The 24074-nt window shown below is 46.3% G+C and overlaps 1 long non-coding RNA gene across 2 annotated transcripts in view; it reads right to left on the bottom strand.

Moving 5' to 3' along the window:
* Window positions 1-9822: 9822 nt before the first annotated feature.
* Window positions 9823-24074, bottom strand: part of LOC138275179 (uncharacterized) — a 66654-nt gene continuing 52402 nt past the window's right edge. Inside the window, exon 4 of one of the 2 annotated variants that reach the window (XR_011200411.1) lies at window positions 9823-9998. This is a non-coding gene — a long non-coding RNA (uncharacterized lncRNA). The remainder of the gene's footprint in view (window positions 9999-24074) is intronic. The other variant, XR_011200410.1, reaches the window with a different exon arrangement.

The raw sequence follows: 24074 nt of genomic DNA, 5'->3' as shown, positions 1-24074 counted from the left end.
AGGCTAATTATAATTGGCTAAGTTAACCTACCTATAAGTCCCTAGTATATGGTAGGGCATGTAGGTTTAGGGACCACAGCATAGGTAGAGCACCCATAGGCGCACTGCTGAGGTGCCCAGTGTCATTTTAAAGGCAGGCCTGCCTTGCTGGCTGCTTTTAAATTAAAGTTATATGCAAATTCGACTTTGGATTAAAAGTAGTTCCAAAGTCTTAAACTACCTTATTTTTACATATGTCACTCCTAATGTGTGCCCTATGTGCCCCTAGGGCTGGGTGCCATGAAACTATAAGCAGGGACCTTATAGAAATAGTTTTATAAGCCCTGGTGAGGTAAAAACAGCCACATTTGTTTTCCCTCATTGTAGTGAATAGCATCCTTATGCTAGAATGGGGAGACCTTATTTTAATTTTAAAAGTCCCCTTAAGTAATGGATACCAAGAGTTTGGTATCAAATAAATTGTTATAATAAATCCCACAACTTCCAGTTGTGGGATTTAATATAACTTGTTCAGGTAAAGAGTTTTAAACTTTACCTGAAAAGTTGCCAATTTCAGCCCTGCATTGTTTTTGCTGCTGTGCTTTGATTGGCCAGCCTCTGACAGCCTGGCTAGGCTGCTTGATGAGGTGTGAAGTGGCCTGGCTTCACACAGAGATGTGCCTGTGGGAGGGAATTTCCCCTCAGCAGATGGTGAGGCAGGAAGGGGGAGGGCTGCCAAACTGGTCTTCAAAGGCAGAGAAGGACATTTGGAGCAATCCAGCAACACCCCCACATCCTGCAACACTAGACAACTAGGTGCCCTCTTGATTAGATTAGGAGGGGTCAGGAGAGGGGTGTGTTTATGATTTTTAGCCACACCAGTGGGTGGGCTCATCCAGATGTAACCTCCAAAAATCATTTTCAGCCATGATGGATTTTTGAGGAATGTTGCCTCCTGGGACTGATTTTTGCCACACTTCCCAGGAAGTGGTCATCACAGGGGGAAGGACCCTGCACCTGATTGGAGAACCAGGACCCCCCTGTTTTTCACCCAGGAGCAAGGATAAAACTGGCAGACCTGCACCCACACCTCAGTTCCCTACCACATCCCTACCAGGAAGAACTACAGAAGATGAAGGACTGCCCTGCTGGACCCCTGGCCTGCACCTGCTGCACACTTGGGCTTCACCACAAGAAGGACTTTGCCTGGCTTCAACTGGCTCAAGGAGGGACTCCCTGTTTGGCACAGGTGAAAAATTGCTAACCAGAGTCCCCTGCACCAACTCCTGAAGAAATCAACCTGCTGACCACTGCCCAGTGGCCAAAAAGGAGTTTGCACCAGGTGCATTCGGGGAGTTGTAGTCCACACCCCGAAGGATCATCTCAGAGCTTCTGGACCCTTGGGTGAGCTGTGGACCCCAAAGGAACCTTAAAAGAACATCTGGGAGAAGCCCCAGAGGTTTGGAGAAGTTTGGAGTACTTTTGAAAAAAAGGTCCATAGATGGACCGACCCGCCGCAGCAACTCTAGCCGGCTTGCCTCAAACGTGACCTGGCCTGATTTGCAGGTTCGTCCCGGTAAAGAAAATCTCAGAAAAAGAGGCTAAGCCCGAAGGTAAAAAGTTGACCGGGACCTCCCAGCCAGCGTATCCGAGGAGGGCTCCAAATGACATCGGATCAAGATCCAGGTTTACCCCGTTCGAAGGATTTTCACCTCGAAAAAATTACTACGTCCAAAGGTAAAAAACACCACTGAGGATTCCCACGATGCGTATCCAGAGAAGAGTTCCAGGAGGTCGGATTGGACTGGCAGGTTCGTCCCGCTGAAGAAAATCTTCAGAAAAACAACTAAGCGTGAAGGTAAACTTTTGACCGAGGACTCCTGCAGGCTGTAGCCGAGCCAGGCTTCATTGCGGTCAGCCTTAAACTTTGACCTTGCCCCGGTCGAGGTGCAACTAGATGACCCAATTGGCGCTTTTTGTTTCTAGGCGCTAAAAAAACAATAATTCTTTAAAAATGTATACCTCCGGTTCCCCTTATCCGATTTTATTCATTTTTGGGTCATTTTAAAGATAAAAATATAATCTATTTTTATAAAGTGGTTTTGGATTTTTAACCTGTTTCCTGTGTTTTATTCAATTACTGTTTTGTGATATTTGAATGCTTTACACTCTGTCTCCTAAGTTAAGCCTTGTAGCTCGTTGCCAAGCTACCAAGGTTTGCGCTGGGTTTAATGTATTGAGACCTAACTGGACCTAAGTGGAGGTTAGTGGCCTATTGCTAAGTGTAGGAACTTATCTGCTCTTACCAATAACCCATTATCCAACATTGTTGGTGCGCAGTGGTTGGATCCTATACTTGTGTCCGGTATTACATTACAGTTTTAAGTAAAGCAAATTAAAAATCCTTTAAATTGTCCTAGTGCAAAGATTGTTTTTAATTTTAAATTTGGATTAATTTCAATTATTGAATTTTTGTGATTTTTCTAAATTCTTGTTTCCAATTTTTGCAAAACGTTTTTGTTGACACAAAACTAGGGAACCATGAAGCTTGATCTGGGTTGCCTACTCCCACTTACAGTAGTCCAGCTTAGGGGGTTGTGTACTCAAAGAGGGTTGCCTGCAACAATTGACCTCAGGAAGCATGTCCTGATCAAATCCCTGAAAGCATGGGCTGAGGCCGAAGAGATAGACACAGAGGAAGCTCCAGAGAAGGGAGAAGTAGGGGAGGATGCTAGCTCTAACCACTCAGGGGAGGGAGGGCATCTGAGCCTAAGTGAGGATGAGGAAGACCGGTCCTCATTACATACAGTCACCTGGGGCAGACCCAAAGCTAGTTGGGGAAAGGGGGTCCCTTCAGGAGGAGAGAACCTGTCCCTCAGGGAAAGATAGCTGGAGGTCCAGCTAGCATTTATAGCTTTGGAGGCAGAGGAGCTGGCCCTAGAAGAGAAAAAGTGGGCAAATAAAGAGAAAAGAGAGGGTGTCAGCGACAGAGAAGCTGAGGTGTCCATGAGTGGAGGGTTTTGCCCCAGATTACCCAAGGGGCTGGTTCCTGCTTATGTAGAGGGGGATGACATAGACAAGTGGTTGGAGGCCTTTGAGAGGGCACTCCAAATGAGAAGGGTTAGGCCTCAACACTGGGGTTCACTTTTGTGGGAGTTGGTCCCCAACTCAGGGAGGGATAGGCTTCTGACCTTAAGTGGGGAGGAGGCAGATTCACCCTGGTATGAAGAGGTGCTTAACCAAGACGTTTTGTCTGACCCCAGAGCAGTATAGGATGAAGTTCAGGGACACCAAGAAGGTCAATACCCAGTCTTGGGTTGACTTTGTAGACACCTCACTTAAGGCACTAGAGTACTGGATTAATGGTAACAAAGTAAATACTTATGAGGGGTTATACAATCTGATCATGAGAGAGCACATCTTGACCAATTGTATCCAAGAAAGGTTATGCCAGCATCTAGTGGACTCTAAGCTGACCAACCCTAGAGAGCTAGGGGAGGTAGCTGATGAGTGGTTGAGAACCAGGGTGGTTGTCAAGTCCCAGGGGGGAGACTCCAAGAAGGGGGGGACAGGTCCCCAAAAACCTAAGGAGAGAGGTGGTAAGCCCACCACAGAGACTCCCTCTGTACCCCAGAACCCTAAGAAGGAGGAGTGTAAATCCCACTCCCACTCTGACAAGCAGAGACAGGGAGACCCAGGGTTAAAAAAGGTCTTGGACAGTAAGGCTTGCTTTGACTGTCAGCAGACAGGTAATTTCAGAGGAGATGCAGCCTGTCCAAAGAAGGTGGTTAGCACTGGGCAGTCCAGTGTAGCCATGGAGGAGGACTCCTCAGATGATGAAGTCCTCCTAGCATTGAGCTGGGAGACAGGACCAGATTGTAAGCTGGTGATCCCTGAGGGTGGGAGTAGCCACTTCCTCCCCATTCAGGTGAAAGACATCCCTACCACTGGCCTGAGAGACACCTGTGCCAGTCACACTATAGTGAGTGACCGGTTAGTGAACCCAGACTTGTATGTCCCAAGAGAGACCAGGAAAGTCAGGATGGCCACAGGGGTGGTCACCTCCAAACCTGTAGCCATAGTGCCCCTAGAGAGGGAGGGTATCCTTGACTGGTTTAGGGTGGTAGTCAGTGCTGACCTCCCCCTAGATTGTATCCTGGGCAATGACCTCTCAGAGGTGAGTCTGGTCCCAGATGGGGTGGTCGCCCAGGACGCCGACCCAACCCAAAGTCCTGGGGAGTCAGTCCCTACAGTTAGGAGACAGAGGTCCCCAAGAAAAGGAAGGAAGAGAAGGAAGGGTAGGCCACACTTAAAGAGAGTTCCAGGGAGCCAAAGGCCTTCTGCCCCAGTAAGGGGGGGGGAGCCCAGAGTTGGCACTGGTGAGGCCTCACCTGACCCCAAGGAAGTCCTGAGTAGTCAGGCAGCTGTCCAGATGCAGGGTGTTGCACCTGCTCTGACAGAAGGGAGAGTGGAAGGAGTGTGTCTGCCACAGGAGGTGGTAGCCCCCCACTCTAGACAGCAAGAGGGGTGCCAGGACCCCACAGTTGCCCCTAAAGCAGCTCAGCCACCTGTCAGTGGAGAGCTTAGGGTGTGGTTCTGGGTACTGACAGCTGTCAGTAGCCTCTGCTGGGTGCTAGCCTTCCTGGCAGCACTGCACTTGGCCTGGGAGGCAGACCCCAGGGCCAAAAGCAAAGTAGGCCCCCTGACTCTGTTGGTCATGGTGGGGTTGCTCAAGTGTTGGGTGACCTCTTTGGGTAAGCTAGGTGTTGCCCTAGCAAAGTTAGGAGTAGGGGAGGTGGGCACCTCACTTCCAAAGTTGGCAGAGAGAGAGGAGGAAGACCCCCCCCCCAGAGGGAAGTTTCAGTTTGAGATGGGTCCTTTCACTGTTGGGATGGCTTCACTACCCAGAGGGAGTGACCCTGGCAGGAGGATGTAAGGCATAATAGGCCCTGCAAAGGGACAGCCTGTTCTCTTCACTGTCTTCCTCGCCTGATAAGCCAGGAAGACTCTCCCAGGGTTGGGCTGAGTCTGCTGGGTGTGTGGGCTGGGGGGGGGGGCTTGTGTGAGAAAACAGGGCTGATTGCAGAGGCCCCCTAACTTTTTGCCCCCATTTTCCACTTTTTGCTTGTGTTTTCCTGACTCTGATGGTGCCCTGGGTACTGCTAACCAGTCCCAGGGCCTGTGCTCTGTGTAAAATCAATATGCAAATTAGGCTAATTATAATTGGCTAAGTTAACCTACCTATAAGTCTCTAGTATATGGTAGGGCATGTAGGTTAAGGGACCACAGCATAGGTAGTGCACCCATAGGTGCACTGCTGAGGTGCCCAGTGTCATTTTAAAGGCAGGCCTACCTTGCTGGCTGCTTTTAAATTAAAGTTATATGCAAATTCGACTTTGGAATTAAAAGTAGTTCCAAAGTCTTAAACTAGCTTATTTGTACATATAAGTCACCCCAAATGTGTGCCCTATCTGCCCCTAGGGCTGGGTGCCATGTAACTACAAGTAGGGACCTTATAAAAATAGTTTTATAAGCCCTGGTGAGGTAAAAACAGCCACATTCATGTTTCCCTCATTGTAGTGAATGGCCTCCTTAGGCTTGAATGGAGAGACTTTATTTTAATTTTAAAAGTCCCCTTAAGTAATGGATACCAAGAGTTTGGTATCGAAATAATTGTTATAATACATCCCGCAACTTCCAGTTGTTGGATTTAATATAACTTGTTCAGGTAAAGAGTTTTAAACTTTACCTGAAAAGTTGCCAATTTCAGTCCTGCATTGTTTTTGCTGCTGTGCTCTGATTGGGCAGTCTCTGGCAGCCTGGCCAGGCTGCCTTGATGAGGTGTGAAGTGGTGTGGCTTCACACAAAGAGATGTGCCTGTAGGAGGGAATTTCCCCTCAGCAGATGGTGAGGCAGGAAGGTGGAGGGCTGCCAAACTGGTCTTCAAAGCCAGAGAAGGACATTTGGAGCAACCCAGCAACACCCCCACACCCTGCAACCCCAGACAACTAGGTGCCCCCTTGATTAGATTAGGAGAGGGCAGGAGAGGGGTGTGTTTATGATTTTTAGCCACACAGTGGGTGGGCTCAGCCAGATGTAACCTCCAAAAATCATTTTCAGCCATGATGGATTTTTTTTAGGAATGTTGCCTCCAGGGATTGATTTTTGCCACACTTCCCAGGAAGTGGTCATCACAGGGGGAAGGGCCCTGCACCTCATTGGAGAACCAGGACCCCCCTGGAGCAAGGATAAAACTGGCAGACCTGCACCCACACCTCAGTTCCCTACCACATCCGTACCAGGAAGAACTACAGAAGAAGACGGACTGCCCTGCTGGACCCCTGGCCTGCACCTGGAACCTGCACTCAGAAGGACTGCACCAGCTGCACACTTGGGCTTCACCACAAGAAGGACTTTGCCTGGCTTCAACTGGTTCAAGGAGGGACTCCCTGTTTGCCATAGGTGAAAAATTGCTAACAGAATACCCTGCACCAACTCCTGAAGAAATCAACCTGCTGACCACTGCCCAGTGGCCAAAAAGGAGTTTGCATCAGGTGCATTCTGGGAGTTGTTATCCACACCCCCAAGGATCATCTCAGAGCTTCTGTACCCTTGGGGTGAGCTGTGGACCCCAAAGGAACCTTAAAAGAACATCTGGGAGAAGCCCCAGAAGTTTGGAGAAGTTTGGAGTACTTTTGAAAAAAAGCTCCATAGAGGGACCGACCCGCCGCGGCAACTCTAGCCGGCTGGCCTCAACGTCAACACGGCCTGATTTGCAGGTTCGTCCCAGTAAAGAATATCTCCGAAAAAGAGACTAAGTCCGAAGGTAAAAAGTTGACCGGGGAGGGCTCCAAGGACGTCGGATCAAGATCCAGGTTTACCCCGGTCGAAGGATTTTCACCTCGAAGAAACAACTAAGTCCGAAGGTAAAAAACTCCACTGAGGATTCCCGCGACGCATATCCAGAGAAGAGTTCCAGGAAGTCGGATTGGACTGGCAGGTTCGTCCCGCTGAAGAAAATCTTCGGAAAAACTACTAAGTGTGAAGGTACACTTTTGACCGAGGACACCCGCGGGCTGTAGCCGAGCCGGTCTCCATCGCAGTCGCCCTGAAACTTTGACTTTGCCCCGGTCGAGGTGCAACCAGATGACCTGATTGGCGCTTTTTGTTTCTAGGCGCTAAAAAAACAATAATTCTTTAAAAATTCATACCTCCGGTTCCCCTTATCCGATTTTATTTGTTTTTGTGTCATTTTAAAGATAAAAATATAATCTATTTTTATAAATTGGTTTTGGATTTTTATACTGTTTCCTGTGTTTTATTTAATTACTGTTTTGTGATATTTTAATGCTTTACACTCTGTCTCCTAAGTGAAGCCTTGTTGCTCGTTGCCAAGCTACCAAGGGTTGAGCTGGGTTTAATTTACTGAGACCTAACTGGACCTAAGTGGAGGTTAGTGGCCTATTGCTAAGTGTAGGTACTTACCTGCCCTTACCAATAACCCATTATCCAACAACATTGCTCCATCAGTGGAGTGGAGGCCACTGACTGCCTGTCAAGTTCTAACTGAACCTGCTAGTCTACTGAACTCGTAGGACCTCATTCACAAAAGTAAATTTTATACTATGGAGTAAGTTTATGATTATTTGCTATTGACAAAAAATGTTACAAGTACTAACTTTACGACCGTGGAGTGTTCACATTAGTGGGAGGGACTCCACACGTGAAAAGATAGGACAAGGCTATCTCAAATGTGTAAACATCTCAGAGCCTTCAAGTTAAATACCCGATGGTATCCTTCCTAGAGAGATTTTCGGAAAGTTGCATGGCCATATCAGTAAAAACCCCGTTTGGGTTCTAGGTGTTGTAAGTATTGCATCATTTCTGCTTATGATCCCCCTCAGAAAAAAAAAAACATGACAAAAATAAGCAGGTATCAGTGTGCACTATTTAGGGTCACATATTCTCTCCAAAAATTACATTATTAAAATGTTCATTTTCATAGTATTTATATGTATTGCCTTTATTTTGCGTACCGTGATTTTTATATCCACAATTATGCGTTTCCATATGTTCTGCATTAAAATTGAGCTTTACTATAATATATTAATAATATCTTTTAAACTTATAGTGTGGCTTTCCTGCATCTACATGCTTTGGGGAAAGGTGTTCCAAAAACCCATTCAAACAAAATGAATTCCTGACAGTCACTGGATATTAGGCATTGCCTCCAGTAAAGCTGTGATAAATGCATAGATGTAAGCTGTCAATATCAGCTTCCCTGCTTGTTCAAATTGTGTGATCCTACGCAAATAGTTTATTTCACAACACCTGCTTTTATCTGTATTATCACATATGAGCCCACTTTTAATTACTTGAGTTCAAGCTGTGTGTTGTACAAGCAACTCTTACATTTGATTTAGTAGACTGTAATGTTGCTCCATCTATAATTAGAGTCTAGACCACGGTTAGGGTTTGCATGGCTATTGACTTACCTCTTAGATCACTAATGGCATTGTCAACTGAAGAAGTGACCGATAAATGTTTCCAGAAACCATCAGTTTTCATAAATATCTCCCTATGCCATGAAATCATCTGAAGTACTAAGGTGAATCGCTTCCAGTTGTTAAAGAAATTCTCTTCTTTGAATTTTGAAGAGGTTTTATCATATTATTACATTGTGTTTGTTGCATGATATACATGCCGTAGCTTTCATAGCTTGACTTTTTCACGGATTCTTAGAGCCACTCCAGACCCATGGCTCAGCTCCCCCCATTAATTTGCCTAGGCGCTCTCCTCCATTTGCAACTCGGGCGTAGTACATAGGGCAGCCTGTCACTTGAGAAAATGACTTGTAAAATTCAAGGACTAGAAACATGGAGCCTTCACAACCTGTGCCAATTTGTCAACACTACCATCAAGGCTACTTTCAGCAAAAACAAGAGGATCAGTGAAAATATCTGTAAAATAAGTGATCAGACTGCAGAGAATCCAGGCTGCTTTGTTGAATGTGAATACACAGGAATGACTTACCAGGGAGAACTGTGTGTGTGACAGAGGCTGGGTCATAGCAGTGTTGTTTGTGGTGGGACATCTCTCAGAATGCGTTCTTGGTTTGGTAGTTGGGTCTGGGGGCCAGTTTAGGTCTACTATGTCAGTGCTGCTTTTGTTGCTGTTATCATTTCACTAAGAGGTTTTAACTTTTTTTATTTTTTGGGTGGGGCTATTAAATCTATATCATGGCCACTTTACCAAAAACATGGTAAATGTATACCCACTGAAAGACTCCTTGAATGGGTGCAACCTTTCTACTTTTTGGAATTTCGGAAGATTAACAGTAGCAGGCTTGGAAAGAGTCTTGGCATGTTTATGGGAATCAAACACTCACAGGTGAAGGATGATTGCTTGCAAACAGTCTAACCAGTGGCAATTGCTCTGGGTAGCATTTCAGCCCATTGTTTTAGACTATAGACAGAGACCCACCTAATGCAAATCGGAACTGACCCTGCTCCTCATTGGAACAGTCTCCCCCAAAACCTTGGTCATCTGACTCCACCTGGCTGCAGCCCAGTGCTGTTTTAGCTGGGAAACTTGAGAGTCACATACCCTGCATTTCACTGACTAATCTACGCCATGCATGTTAGACCACTTCCCTAACCACCTTGTTACTGGTGGAACTGCCACATGTGTAGCTCCCCCTCTTTTGTTTTTAGTTTTGTGTTGAGAAATCTCACAATAGAAACCATCAGAGTTGTAAAGCTTCTGGCCCCAACCAGATACAAGGTAAACAAATAATCGGAGATGTGGGACACCTGTATTCAAGAGGTACAAAGAGTGTTAAGTGTTCTATATATCTTTATTCACTGAGTAAATGCTGAGAGTAAGTCTTCGGTCATTCCATTCAGTCAGCTTTCTTCACTCAAGAGGTAAGATGTGCTTTCCAGGTGTCCTGGGATAATGGCTTTCTCCATCTGGAATCAGTCAGGAGATGCAGCCTGGTAAACCCTGCTCCCCATCTACTGAAAACAACAGAAACAAAGAAAATCATTCCTAGGAGAAAACTCATTGGTCTTTTTGCAAAATATGAAGTAAGGCAACGCAAAGCAAATCACTGTGTTTCCTTACTGTGCACTTTGGAGGCATTCCATGGGTGTTGCGGATGTTCCCACGCAACTCCTATGGTTTGTGACGCATTCCCTTATTTAACAACTCTGCTGAACCTATGAATCTACCAAAATCCTATGCCTCCCCAGGTGAGGAGTAACGAGGAGAAATATCTTTATTTCACATCGTGTTTTCCTCTTTCTATGGGTGCTGTATTCTGCAACACACATGGACAGAGGTAAAAGTTTCCAAGGATTCTTTTTGTGAAGGAAGGCGTCCCTTCCTGCACAAAAACAATACTGCATACACCATACTGCATACTGAGGCCCATATTTATACTTTTTTAGCGCCGAGTTTGCGCTGCTTTTTAACTCAAAATCGGTGCAAACTTACCAAATACAATTGTATTTTGTAAGTTTTTCGCCTCTTTTGCGTCAAAAAATGACACAAACGCAGCGTTAAAAAAGTATAAATATGGGCCTGAGTTTCTTAAAATTCACTATTTGGGAAATGCAAACTGGTACTATAATACATCTGGCCCTTAGAGTGTTACTGCTGTTGCAGGGTGCTCTATACTGGAGCTGTTCTCCATCTAAACTTGGGACTATATAGAGTTATTGCTTTTTTTTGCATAAATTATATGTCACTCTAAGGCTGAAAGGATATTGTTTCGAATTATCCTGGGTGCTCCCATGTGTCTGGATAAAGTTAAACGTCTCTGAAGACCTAAATGATAGCAAAAGGATGGTATTTTACCAACCCACGGCTGTAATAATGTGCCCAGAGAGGTGAAAGGCTTTTGTCATTTTATAACTCAGCATGGATGATGCTGTGCTAAGCCAATGCTTTATAGGTGGCTTACGCCATGCTTGCGCCATGCAACATAGAACATGCATGGCACAAACCATTAAGTCATATTTTTGAACCTTTGCAAAGCCACTTTGCGTGGCCTTGAATGGCTTAATAACTACAGAGTAATGCAACACAGTGCAAATCTCTACGTTGTCTTATGCTGCCTTAGGTAGGCGTTCCATGGGCATTGTGGTGGATGTTGCCATGCAACTCCTTTGGATTTTGATGCATTCCCAGATTTTCAAGTAGTTGTAAGCCTGGGAATGAGCCAAAATCTTACGCCTACCTAGGATGGGTGTAACAAGGAAAAATATATTTTTCCTTGTTTTTTTCCTCTTTCAATGTGTGCTGCATTCTGCATGACACAAGGAAAGCGGAAAATCACTGTGTGGGAGGCTGGCCTGGTTTGTAGTGGGTACAAAAGGTAATTACATCTTCTACCAGGTCCAGTTATCTCTTATTAGTGAAATGTAGTCAGTGTCTAGAAGACAGGCTTTCTAAGGGTAGTGTGGATGAGCAGCCAAGGCCTAACTAGGAGACATGCAAAGCGCATGCAATGCCACTGTAGTTACACAGTACTCACACACATGAAAGAAAATACTCAGTGTTGCAAAAATAAAGGTATTTTGTTTTGGGGACACAAATGCCAAAAATACCATAGAGACTGTACTCCCTTAGGAGGTAAGTAATACACAAATTATATACACTAGTTTGCAGAAATAGCTGTATAAGCATTTAGAAAACAGTGCAAATAGTGAAAATCACAATAGTTAGAAATGGGCTTGGGGGGAACACAACCCATATACTAAGAAAGTGGAATGCGAAAGTCGGTTTCCCATCTAGACAAGTGTAGTGTGTAGAGGGGCGCTGGGAGTATTAGAAAACACCAAAGGCAAGTAATAGAACTCACCCCAGAGCCCAGGAAAACAGGAGTAAATCACAGTAACTTTCCTAGAACAGACAAGAACACGAGAAAGAAGAATATACAAGAACCAAGAGAGACTGCAAGACACCAACAATGGATTCATGGACCTGAAGAACTGTGGAAAAAGAGGACCAAGTCCAAGAAGCACTGAAGAGTCCAGGGAGAACAGGAGCTCCTGTTAACCTGGATGAAGTTGCAAAAGAGGAACCACCGATGAGGAATAACTGTCAGTAATGCACCCAAGAAGACAGATGCAGGTTCCTGGTTCATGCAGAAGATGTCCTACGCTGGATGGATGAATGCAGTCTGGTTTGCGTCACTGGATTCCGCCCACAAACCTTGGCACACGCACAACTTGGGGTTAGAGGAAAATGGTGCTGCCAGGGACCAGGAGGGACCTGGTGGACTCTACCCAGGAAGGGGAGTCAGAAGGAGCTCTTAGCAACTCAGAGAGCCCTCAGAAGGCCAGGCAGCAGCACACGTGTCCGACAGCATGGGGACAAAGAAGGTGCGAGAGGAGGCCCATGTAGCACTACATAAATGGATCCCACGCCGCCGGAGAACAACTCAGGAAGCTGTGCATTGCAGGATAGAGTACTGGGGGCCTGAGCTATACGGTGCATGAAGAACTTCATGGAAGAATGCCCACAAGCCTTGACAAATGCAAAACAAACGGTGCACGGGGTACTGTCTTGACGGTGCACGGGGGTACTGTCTTGCGTGGGGAGGCACGCTCTTACCTCCACCAAATTTGGTCAGTGGGACATCAGGACAGTCAGAACCACTTCAGTCCACCAATTGTGATGCTGGATCAAAGCACTTCATCAGGAGAGGGGACCCACCCCACCAGTCATTGCTGCAGAGTGGTGCCTGCTGAAGCAGGGGAGTAACTCCTTCACTCCAAGGGAGATTTCTTCATTCTTCTGGTGCAGGCTGAAGACTAGCAGTCCTCAGAGGATGCACGACCTGGAAAAAAGTTGCAATTGCTGGGAGGAGCTGAAGATGCAATTATGGAGAAGAAGTATTTGCTTCTTTGTTGCAGTTTGTAGAGTTCCTGGAGGGTCCAGATGCAGTTTCTTTGGTAAGAAGGTAAAGTAAAGGATGCAGAGGATTCCTGCTGGAGTCTTGCAATCCGAATCTGAAAAACCACCAAAGAGAAAGAACCAAAACAGCCCTGAAAGGGGGATTGGTCAGTTAACCAGGTAAGCAAATATCAGGGGAGGGCTCTGACGTCTCCTGCTGGCACTGGACACTCAGATGCTCCTAGAGTGCCCTGCCAACTTGGAATCTAAGATGGCAAAACCCAAGGACCCTCTGGAGGAGCTCTGAGCACCACCCCTGGGGTGGTGATGGACAGTAGAGTGGTCACTCCCTTTTCCTTTGTCAAGTTTCATGCCAGAGCAGGCACTGGAGGTCCCTGAACTGCTGTAGACTAGATTATGCAAGGTGGGCACCACCTGTACCCTTCAAAGCATTTCCAGAGGCTTGGAGAGGCTACCCCTCCCAAGCCTGTACCACCTATTTCCAAGGGAAGAGGGTGTAACACCCCTCTTTCAAAGGAAATTCTTTGTTCTGCCTTCCTTGGCTCGAGCTGCTTGAGCAACAGGAGGGCAGACACATGTCTGAGTGGTGGCAGCAGCTGGGGCTGCCTGGAAAACCTCAGAAGGCTGCAATGGCAATACTGGGGATTCTCTAATCATACAATGCTTGCAAAAGCATTGTGGTATGATTCCAATATGTTTGATACCAAACATGCCTATGTTTGGAGATACCATTATGTAGCTGGACATAGGTAGTGACCTATGTCCAGTACACGCATAAAAGGGCATCCCCGCACTCACAAAGTCTGGGAAAACGGTCCTGGAGGTCGTGGGGGCACCTCAGCTACTGCAGGGTTGCTCTCACACACAGGTACTTGGCTCCCTGCCTTCAGGGCTGGAAGGTCTGCAATAGGGGTGACTTATGAGTGACCTGGTGCAGTGAAAATGGCAGTGATAGGGTGCATGCACCTTTTCACCTTTTCACACAGGCTGCAGTGGCAGTCCCGTAGAATGGTTTGCATGGGCTCTGCTGGAGTCAGTCATAATCCCAAGGTACTGGACCCTCAGCTGGCATCAGTGTGAACTCCTTCTCAAAAAAAGATGAAAATCATGAAGTCTGGACTCCTTGCCACCATGAAGTGACATCTTTGCATCGAGAATCAGCCGCGATGATTGTCAATGCAAAGCTACACTGGGACCTGCTCTTTGAGCCAACAGTGAGCATCAACGTTGATCAGCAATGCAAGACCTGCACTTTGAGTCAACAGGAAACATCCGTGATGATCAATCAAAGTGAAGATCCAGTGACAACTGTCTCCTCATGCTACACCAGCGATTGTCTGCAATGCTCAAACTGGTCCGACGAAAGCCTCCTCCTCTTGGCACCCTTCAAAGTGAACAGAACTCTTTGCACCAGCCTTGAGCAGATTACTCTTCAGATAGATTAACCTGGTACCTGTATCTGATCTGCGGTCAGTCTGAACTTGTGAGTTTACCACAGTCTAGAAAGACCAGATAATTGCCAGTGGCTTCTTAGACCTATTGCTACGTAAAACTTACAAATTAATGGCTCCAGTTCCATTGATTGGAATTGTGCATTCTGGCATCATTTTAGTTATTAGAATTTTCTCTATTTTCTAAATTGGTTTAAGATTATTATTGTATTGGATTTTCACTTTTTTCCATTTGTGTGCTGAATAAGTACTTCACACATTGCCTCTCAGTTAAGCCTGACTGCTTTGTCAGCAAAGCTACAAGAGGGTTTAGCATGGGCTAGTTTAGTGACTTTTTTGTGGTGCACCCTGACAAGGACTGTGTTTATTATTTGAGTGGGGCTTCAACCCCTCTGAACTAATAACTCATATTCCTACATCCTGATAGCAAGTAGTAAAGTTACTGTGCTACCCCTTTAAACATGATTAAATGGCAATATTCCTAACTGGAACATTTAACTTGCCCATAGGGCCTTAGTATATGGTAAAATATGTACCCATGGCATGTAAATTAAATGCCACTAGTGGACTGCAACACCTATTATGCCATCCACTACGGTGGCAGTGCATACACAACTTCAGACTTACCCCTGTATCGAGAATAGAGCAGTCTAAAAACTGCAATTCGGCCTGTCAAAATATATTTTTTTGATATCATAAAATATTTGAAATATTTAAAAGCCCCCCCTTTGTGGACCTTATAGCCCAGAAGGCAGGGTCAATGGTATTAAAAAGTGGGATATGTAGAACATTTAGGGCCTGATTTACAGTTTGATGGATGGGGTTACTCCGTCACAATCTGCTGTCTTACGATTCCAATATATCCTATAGAAATCGTACTACGGTGGCTGATAAAGCCGTCACGTTTGTCAACCAATCAATCAATCAATCAAGATTTAGAAAGCCTAGCAAATCACCCAAAAGGGTATCCTGGCACTTGCAGGTCATGGAGACTTATTCGAACAGCCAGTTCTTGAGGGCCCTTTGGAATTCCGGAAGTGAGGTGATGGTCCGGAGCTGTGTGGGGAGGTGGTTCCCGGCTTTTGCTGCAACATGGGAGAAGGAGCGTCCTTTACTTCTATTTCGGTAGATGCAGGGGGAATGGGCAAGTGAAAGGGAGGCAGAGCACAGTATTCTTGATGGGTGGTGGAAGTTCAGGCGGTGGTTAATGTACGCGGGTCCTTGGTTTTGTAGACCCTTGTGTGTGTGTGGGTCAGCAGCTTGAATTGGCATCTCTTCTGTACAAGGAGCCAGTGGAGTTGCCTGAGGTGGGGTGTGATGTGGGTTCATGGGGGAAGGCAGAGGATGAGTCAGGTTGTGGCATTCTGTATGGTCTGAAGTCTCTGTAGGAGGTGCACAACGAATCCTACATAGAGGGCATTGCGTAGTCCAGTCAGCTGGTTATGAGAGCCTGTGTCACAGTGCATCTTAGATGTAGAGGTAGCCACTTAAAGATCTTACGTAGCATGTGCAAAACGAGGAAGTAGGTGGAGGAGATAGTGTTGGTCTGTGATTTCATGGTGAACTTGTTGCCAATGATGATTCCGAGGTTTCTGGCATGGACGGAGAGAGTGGGTGTGGGTCCTAGGTCTGATGGCCACCAGCATTTATTCCATGTGCTTCTGCTGTTGCCTAAGATCAGTACTTCCGTCTTGTCTGTGTTCAACTGCAGGCAGTAGTTCTTCATCCAATCAGTGACTCTTGTCATGTATCTGTGGAAGCTGGTTCTGGTGGTGGAGGGGTCTTCGGTGAGTGAGAGCATGAGTTGGGTGTCGTCTTTATAGGAAATTATGTTGAGACCATGGGATCTGATGATGTTGGCCAGTGGGGCGTTTTACACTTTGAAGAGCGTGGGGCTGAGGGTTGCGTTCTGGGGGACATCGCAGGTGATCTCCTTGGGTTCAGAGATGAAAGCTATGAGGTAGATCTTCTGAGTTCTTACAGTGAGAAAGGAAGTAATCCATCTGAGCACATTCCCTTTGATGACGATGTGGTGGAGTCTTTCGATCAGCATGTGGTGGGATACAGTGGTCAAGGAGGATAAAGGCTGTTGTTTGTCCTCGGTTGAGGAGGGTCAGGACATCATTAGTGGATGCGATCAAGGTAGTTTTGGTGCTGTGATTACTGTGAAAGCCAGTTTGGGAGGCATTGAGTAGTTGGTTCTCTTCCAGGTATCTCATGAGTTGATTGTTGAGGGTCTTTTCTAGTACCTTCCCTGGGAATGAGAGAAGGGAGATTTGCCAGTAGTTTTTGTGTTCGCTGGGGTCGGCAGAGGGTTTTTTGAGTGGTCGTCTGACTTTAGTGTTTTTCCAGGCATCTGGAAATGTTGTGGTATTGATAGTGGTGTTGAACAGAGTAGTGAGTTCCTGGCCGATCCTTTGGTTTCCAAGGTTGAAGATGTGGCGCGGACATGGGTCTTTAGGAGCTCCTGAGTGGATGGATTTCATGATGAAGGTGATGTCTTAGGTGGAGAAGATGTTCCAGGTGGTCAGTATTCGGTTTATGTCAATTACGGCTGTGGCGTACCTGTTGAGGAAGTCCATAGGTGTGGGTTGGGGTTCGAAGTTTCTGTATATGGTTGCAATCCTGTTGTGGAAGAAGTGGGCAAGGTTGTCACACAGCTCCTGTGAGGGTGTGATGTTGTTTTTGATGGCAGCCAGGTTGGAGAATTCATTAACAATGTTGAAAATTTCCTTAGTGTTGTTGGCGCTGGTTCGATGCGTGTGGCAAGGGCTGTCTTCTTTTCTGCCCTCAGCAGGAGGTGGTAGATGTTGAGGGAGGTCTAGAAGGTTGCTCTGTTGGAAGTGTCCTTGCTGGCGTGCCACCTCCTCTCCAACTGTTTGCTGTCTCGTTTCACTGTTCTGAGTTCTTAGGTGTACCAGCTGGCCTTTTTGGACGATTTTCTCTGGATGTTGCTCTTAATGGGGACAATGCTGTCAGTGCAATTGGTGATCCAGGTATTGATGTTTTTCACTCCCTGTTTGAGGTTGGTGGTGGTAATGGGGTTCGATGTGTTGAGGGTATCCACCCAGCTGGTCTCTGAGATTTTGTTCTACCTCTGGTGGGGGGCGCTGGTCATCTTGGGGAGGTTTGAGATGCTGAAGTGGACAACGGAGTGATCAGTCCGTGTGAGTTCTGTAACATGGTTGCATTTGATGCAGTTGCTGGAGGCCGAAATGGAATCTAGTGTGTGTCATGCAGTGTATGTAGGGTCATGGATGATCTGGGTGAATCCAAGGCTGCTCATACTGTTGAGGAGGTGTGCAGTGTTATTGTTGTTGGGTTAATCGAGGGGAAATGTAGGTCACTGAGGAAAAAGTAGTCCTTGGAGTCTAAGGCTAGGGGTGCAATGAAGTCTGCAATGGTGTTGCAGAAGCTTGAGCACAGGCCTGGGGTTCAGAATGCAAAAGTACCTCTGATGGTTATTTTGTTGTCCATGTGGAGCTTGAAGTTGAAATGAGTGGTGGTGTTGTCATAGGTGCTGGTGGTGCAATGTATGGTATGTGTGTGGATGATGGCTGTTCCTCTTCCTGGTTTGTTGGTGTGGTCCTGGTTAGTGATTTTATATCTATTGGGGATCACTGTGAAAATGTCTGGGGCAGATGTGGGGTTGAGCCAGGTCTCGGTGAGGAAGACGATGTCAGGTGCAAGGGTGGCGATGAGGTCCCATAATTTGGTGGAATGCTTGCATACTGAGCATGTGTTGAGAAGGGTGCATGTGAGTTGGTGTTTTTGTTCAGGCGGTGTCTGCGGTATGTTCAGGGTGGGACGTGTCAGTGAGCTTGTGTGTGTGCTATGGCAGTTGAAATGTCAGTGAGTGCAGGTAAAGGGATCAGCGCGGTAGCAATGTTTGTTGTGGCATCCAGGGTCAAGGGTGTACAGCTCGGTGATGGTGTATCTTCGGAGGGAGGGAGAGCCAGAGGTCGTGGCACTGGGCACAGTCCAGACACAGACGGGATTGCCTTTGGCGCACCTTCATCCCACTGTGTGTGTCCGCTGGGCAATCGTGCATTGGCCGGAATTAAGTAGGTCCTGGGGTGGAGGGGCTTTTTTTGGTGGCCAGTTGAGAAAACTCCGGTTGGAAAACCCAGGCAGCTGCGGTGTCACTGGATCAGTCTGGAAAAGCAGGAATGGATGGAGTAACCCGTCTGCCAAACTCTAAATCATGCCCATAATGTTAACATGCCCGTACAGTGATTGCCACCCAAAATCTATTTTTCACTGTGGCAAGCCCAGATGTCCTATGTAGAACATCGAATTATAGATTAAAATCCTAGTATTGTATCTCGGGTATGGGACTAGCTAGGAAAAACATTTAAATAACTATTTTGATGGGTATTAAAAATCCAATTAAATGGTGGAGCTAGATTTTTAATAAATATTGAACTAAAGTATTTTTTAGAAATTTAACATTTCTCTTCTTGTAGTTCCTGGAAGCTAATTTGCATTTGCATTCCAACTTCTCCCAGTCAGTATTTAGCAAATTATTGGGTACGAATGAGGGGTGAAGTTCCTCCTAGACGTTACACAATGGGAGTAGAAAAGTACCATCTTGCCTGGCATGTTACCCCCATATTTCACTGTATATATGTTGTTTTAGTGTATGTGTCACTGGGACCCTGCCAGACAGGGCCCCAGTGCTCATAAGTGTGCCCTGTATGTGTTCCCTGTGTGATGACTAACTGTCTCACTGAGGCTCTGCTAACCAGAACCTCAGTGGTTATGCTCTCTCTGCTTTCTAAATTGTCACTAACAGGCTAGTGACCAATTTCACCAATTCATATTGGCATACTGGAACACCCTTATAATTCCCTAGTATATGATACTGAGGTACCCAGGGTATTGGGGTTCCAGGAGATCCCTATGGGCTCCAGCATTTCTTTTGCCACCCATAGGGAGCTCCGACAATTCTTACACAGGCCTGCCACTGCAGCCTGAGTGAAAAACGTCCACGTTATTTCACAGCCATTTACCACTGCACTTAAGTAACTTATAAGTCACCTATATGTCTAACCTTTACCTGGTAAAGGTTGGGTGCTAAGTTACTTAGTGTGTGGGCACCCTGGCACTAGCCAAGGTGCCCCCACATTGTTCAGGGCAAATTCCTCGGACTTTGTGAGTGCGGGGACACAATTACACACGTGCACTGGACATAGGTCACTACCTATGTACAGCGTCACAATGGTAACTCCGAACATGGCCATGTAACATGTCTAAGATCATGGAATTGTCACCCCAATGCCATTCTGGCATTGGGGAGACAATTCCATGATCCCCTGAGTCTCTAGCACAGACCTGGGTACTGACAAACTACCTTTCCCGGGGTTTCACTGCAGCTGCTGCTGCTGCCAACCCCTCAGGCAGGTTTCTGCCTTCCTGGGGTCCAGCCAGGCTTGGCCCAGGAAGGCAGAACAAAGGACTTCCTCAGAGAGAGGGTGTTACACCCTCTCCCTTTTGAAAAAGGTGTCAGTGCTGGGGAGGAGTAGCCTCCCCCAGCCTCTGGAAATGGTTTGATGGGCACAGATGGTGCCCATCTCTGCATAAGCCAGTCTACACCGGTTCAGGGATCCCCCAGCCCTGCTCTGGTGCGAAACTGGACAAAGGAAAGGGGAGTGACCACTCCCCTGACCTGCACCTCCCAGGGGAGGTGCCCAGAGCTCCTCCAGTGTGCTCCAGACCTCTGCCATCTTGGAAACAGGGGTGCTGCTGGCACACTGGACTGCTCTGAGTGGCCAGTGCCAGCAGGTGACGTCAGAGACTCCTCATGATAGGCTCTTACCTATGTTGCTAGCCTATCCTCCTTCCTAGGTAGCCAAACCTCCTTTTCCGGCTATTTAGGGTCTCTGCTTTGGGGAATTCTTTAGATAACGAATGCAAGAGCTCATCAGAGTTCCTCTGCATCTCTCTCTTCACCTTCTGCCAAAGGATCGACCGCTGACTGCTCAGGATGCCTGCAAAACCGCAACAAAGTAGCAAAGACGACTACTGCAACCTTGTATCGCTGATCCTTCCGCCTTCTCGACTGTTTCCTGGTGGTGCATGCTCTGGGGGTAGCCTGTCTCCTCTCTGCACCAGGAGCTCTGAAGAAATCTCCCATGGGTCGACGGAATCTTCCCCCTGCAACCGCAGGCAACAATAGACTGCATCACCGGTCCTCTGGGTCCCCTCTCAGCACGACAAGCGTGGTCCCTTGAACTCAGCAACTCTGTCCAAGTGACTCCCACAGTCCAGTGACTCCTCAGTCCAAGTTTGGTGGAGGTAAGTCCTTGCCTCCCCACGCTAGACTGCATTGCTGGGATTTGCAGCTGCTCCGGCTCCTGTGCACTCTTCCAGGATTTCCTTCGTTCACAGCCAAGCCTGGGTCCCCGACACTCTAACCTGTAGTGCACAACCTCCTGAGTTGTCCTCCGGTGTCGTGGGACTCCATTTTGTGTCTTTGGGTGAGCTCCGGTTTACTCCTCTTCCAAGTGCCTGTTCCGGTACTTCTGCGGGTGCTGCCTGCTTCTGTGAGGGCTCCCTGACTTGCTGGGCGCTCCCTCTGTCTCCCCATCCAAGTGGCGACATCCTGGTCCCTCCTGGGCCACAGCAGCATCCAAAAACCCTAACCGCGACCCTTGCAGCTAGCAAGGCTTGTTTGCGGTCTTTCTGCGTGGGAACACCTCTGCAAGCTTCTACACGACGTGGGACATCCATCCTCTAAAGGGGAAGTTTTTAGCCCTCTTCGTTCCTGCAGAATCCACAGCTTCTACCATCCGGTGGCAGCTTCTTTGTACCCTCAGCTGGCATTTCCTGGGCATCTGCCCACTCTCGACTTTGTCGCGACTCTTGGACTTGGTCCCCTTGTTCCACAGGTACTCTCGTCCTTAAATCCACTTTGGTTGCATTGCTGGTGCTGGTCTTCCTTGCAGAATTCCACTATCACGACTTCTGTGCTCTCTGGGGAATATAGGTGCACTTTACACCTACTTTTCAGGGTCTTGGGGTGGGCTATTTTTCTTACCCTCACTGTTTTCTTACAGTCCCACGACCCTCTACAAGCTCACATAGGTTTGGGGTCCATTCGTGGTTCACATTCCACTTTTGGAGTACATGGTTTGTGTTGCCCCTATACCTATGTGATCCTATTGCAATCTACTGTAACTTTACACTGCTTGCATTACTTCCTTTTGCTATTACTGCATATTTTTGGTATTGTGTACATATATCTTGTGTATATTTGGCATCCTCATACTGAGGGTACTCACTGAGATACTTTTGGCATATTGTCATAAAAATAAAGTACCTTTATTTTTAGTATATCTGTGTATTGTGTTTTCTTATGATATTGTGCATATGACACCAGTGGTATAGTAGGAGCTTTGCATGTCTCCTAGTTCAGCCTAAGCTGCTCTGCTATAGCTACCTTCTATCAGCCTAAGCTGCTAGAAACACCTCTTCTACACTAATAAGGGATAACTGGACCTGGCACAGAGTGTACGTACCCCTTGGTACCCACTACAAGCCAGGCCAGCCTCCTACAATGGGTGACTGTGATCAACAAGTCAACCTGAATAGACAAGAATGGCCCTTTTGAGCTCAGCAGGGAGGAGGGGGTTGTGAGCATCCTTTTTGAAATTTCAGTGCCTGCCTGTGGAGTTTAATTCTGCTTGGGCGGTCGCTGGGTTTAGATATAACACTGAGGATGCACTTGAAAGAATGGCAACAGGACCTCAAGACAATTCTTGTGTATTCACTCTCTGGTTGCTGGAAAGCCCTGCTTTTGTTCTGCAGAATTCTGTATCTGGGTTTATTTGGGGTACAGTGACTGCTTCAAAATGGATTTTAGTGTTTGTTAGATGAGGAAGACACTAGGTATGTCATGTTACACTCCCTACATACCCCCAGACCTCCGAGCCCAGGGTTAATGTAGCCAAAGATTTTCACCATCCTAAAATACCCACTGTAGGTTGGACTGGACTAGGAACTTCTAACTGATGTTTTGGGCATGCCCAGCAGTCATTCCCAACCAATGCTCATGCAAGGCAAGAATGAGGCGATTCCAATAACCTACGTCACATCACTACAGGACCTCAAGAAAGAACTGAAGATGACTGTAACTGCTGTATATGACGTGAGAAGGCTGGACTGGAGCCTCCTCATCTTGTACCCAGGATGAAGGAGTAGACTCCAAGGGTGCCACCATATACCACAGGGTTTTTCTACAACTGACCTGTGGCAACTGGAGCTGGACTGAACCCTGCTGTTGGTATCTGTTTGATAACATGTTTGACCAGGATAAACCTGGTTGGTGTACCCAACCTATGCTCTGTCATGGTTGGCCTCAAATTGCACCTAGGTAACAGTATGCTGTGATCATTGAGTATCTCGGGTGCTTTGTGTTTTTTGGTGCTACTTCTACTTAAAACATGAAAACTTTATATCACCAGTTCCCCTTATTGGGGTTTTGCTTAATAAAATATTATTTTCTTTTTCTAAATCATTTGGGATTTGTATTGTTCTGCATTTGAACTTTATTACTGTTTTGTACTGCATATATACTTCACACATTACCTCTAGGTAAAGTGTGTCTGCTCTGTGCTGTAACTACCAGGAGGTGAGCTCAGGTGAATTTGTTTACTGTGAGGGATCACCATGAGATGGGTTGTGATTCTTCCTCGAGGTAGATAGTCGCCCACCACAATTAAAAACACTTTCTTACAACTCCTGTGAAGTGGTTAAAGGAAAAAAAAAACATAGTGGCCTAAATGCAGCTACAGCAGCAGTAGAAGGATACAAGACACTCAGTCAGAACACTGTGAGATGGATGCACAGGAAGGGGGAGAAATGCAGTCAACACAAACATAGATTAACACAGACTTCCTTACAATCATGAGAAATAGATTATCCAAACCACTCCATGCATATTAGAAACAGCAGGTCTGGTCAACAGACATCCAAATCTATAGCTGAGGCTCTAAAGAAGCACACAATGACTGTTTCACTTTACAACTGTGATAGATAGGGCTATGTATGAATCAAAATCTGATTGGGCCATTTAATAGATACTACTTTATTTTATTGGCAAACAAAATATATGATTCATTTGTTAACATCTCTATTTCGAATTTAAAATGACTTGCCAGCAGTGCATCTATTATATTTGTATTTAAACAATAATCTTACAATCATTTTCTCCATTTTAACCAGTCAAAACAATATTTATTTGATTATAATCTGTTGCATATTTCGGTATCACTCATGCAATCAAATGAGTAGACACTCTTGCTTTCACTCCAGAGCTTAGACACTCCCCAAAGTAACACATAAACTTAGGCAACATCAGCACAGTGAACTGCATTATTCCCAAACCAGACACTAGTCTCTCTCAAAGTGAGGAAATGGGGTGTATTGTATGGTGGGGTTGTGCAACCTCACTGTGTAATACACTTACCAACACCTTTAGTACCAGCAGGGTAGCTGTGGCACTGAGTACCAGGGCATAGACAAAGGAACAAGTGTACAGTATTTAAACAGCATCAAAAATGGAGGAAAAAATTCACAAGATATTGAAGAAATCCAACACCAATTTATTGAAATAGACTGCATTTCTATATTTTTTACACTACAAAATATAAAAGATCCATCATAGAATTCCATAAATACAGCAATTTCAATGTATAGTGAATTTGAACTTTTTCACCT

The sequence above is a fragment of the Pleurodeles waltl genome, chromosome 2_2, assembly GCF_031143425.1.
Source record: "Pleurodeles waltl isolate 20211129_DDA chromosome 2_2, aPleWal1.hap1.20221129, whole genome shotgun sequence".
Taxonomy (NCBI): Eukaryota; Metazoa; Chordata; class Amphibia; order Caudata; family Salamandridae; genus Pleurodeles; species Pleurodeles waltl.
The sequence above is the reverse complement of the archived record's forward strand: the minus strand, read 5'-3'. Positions and strand labels throughout refer to the sequence as shown.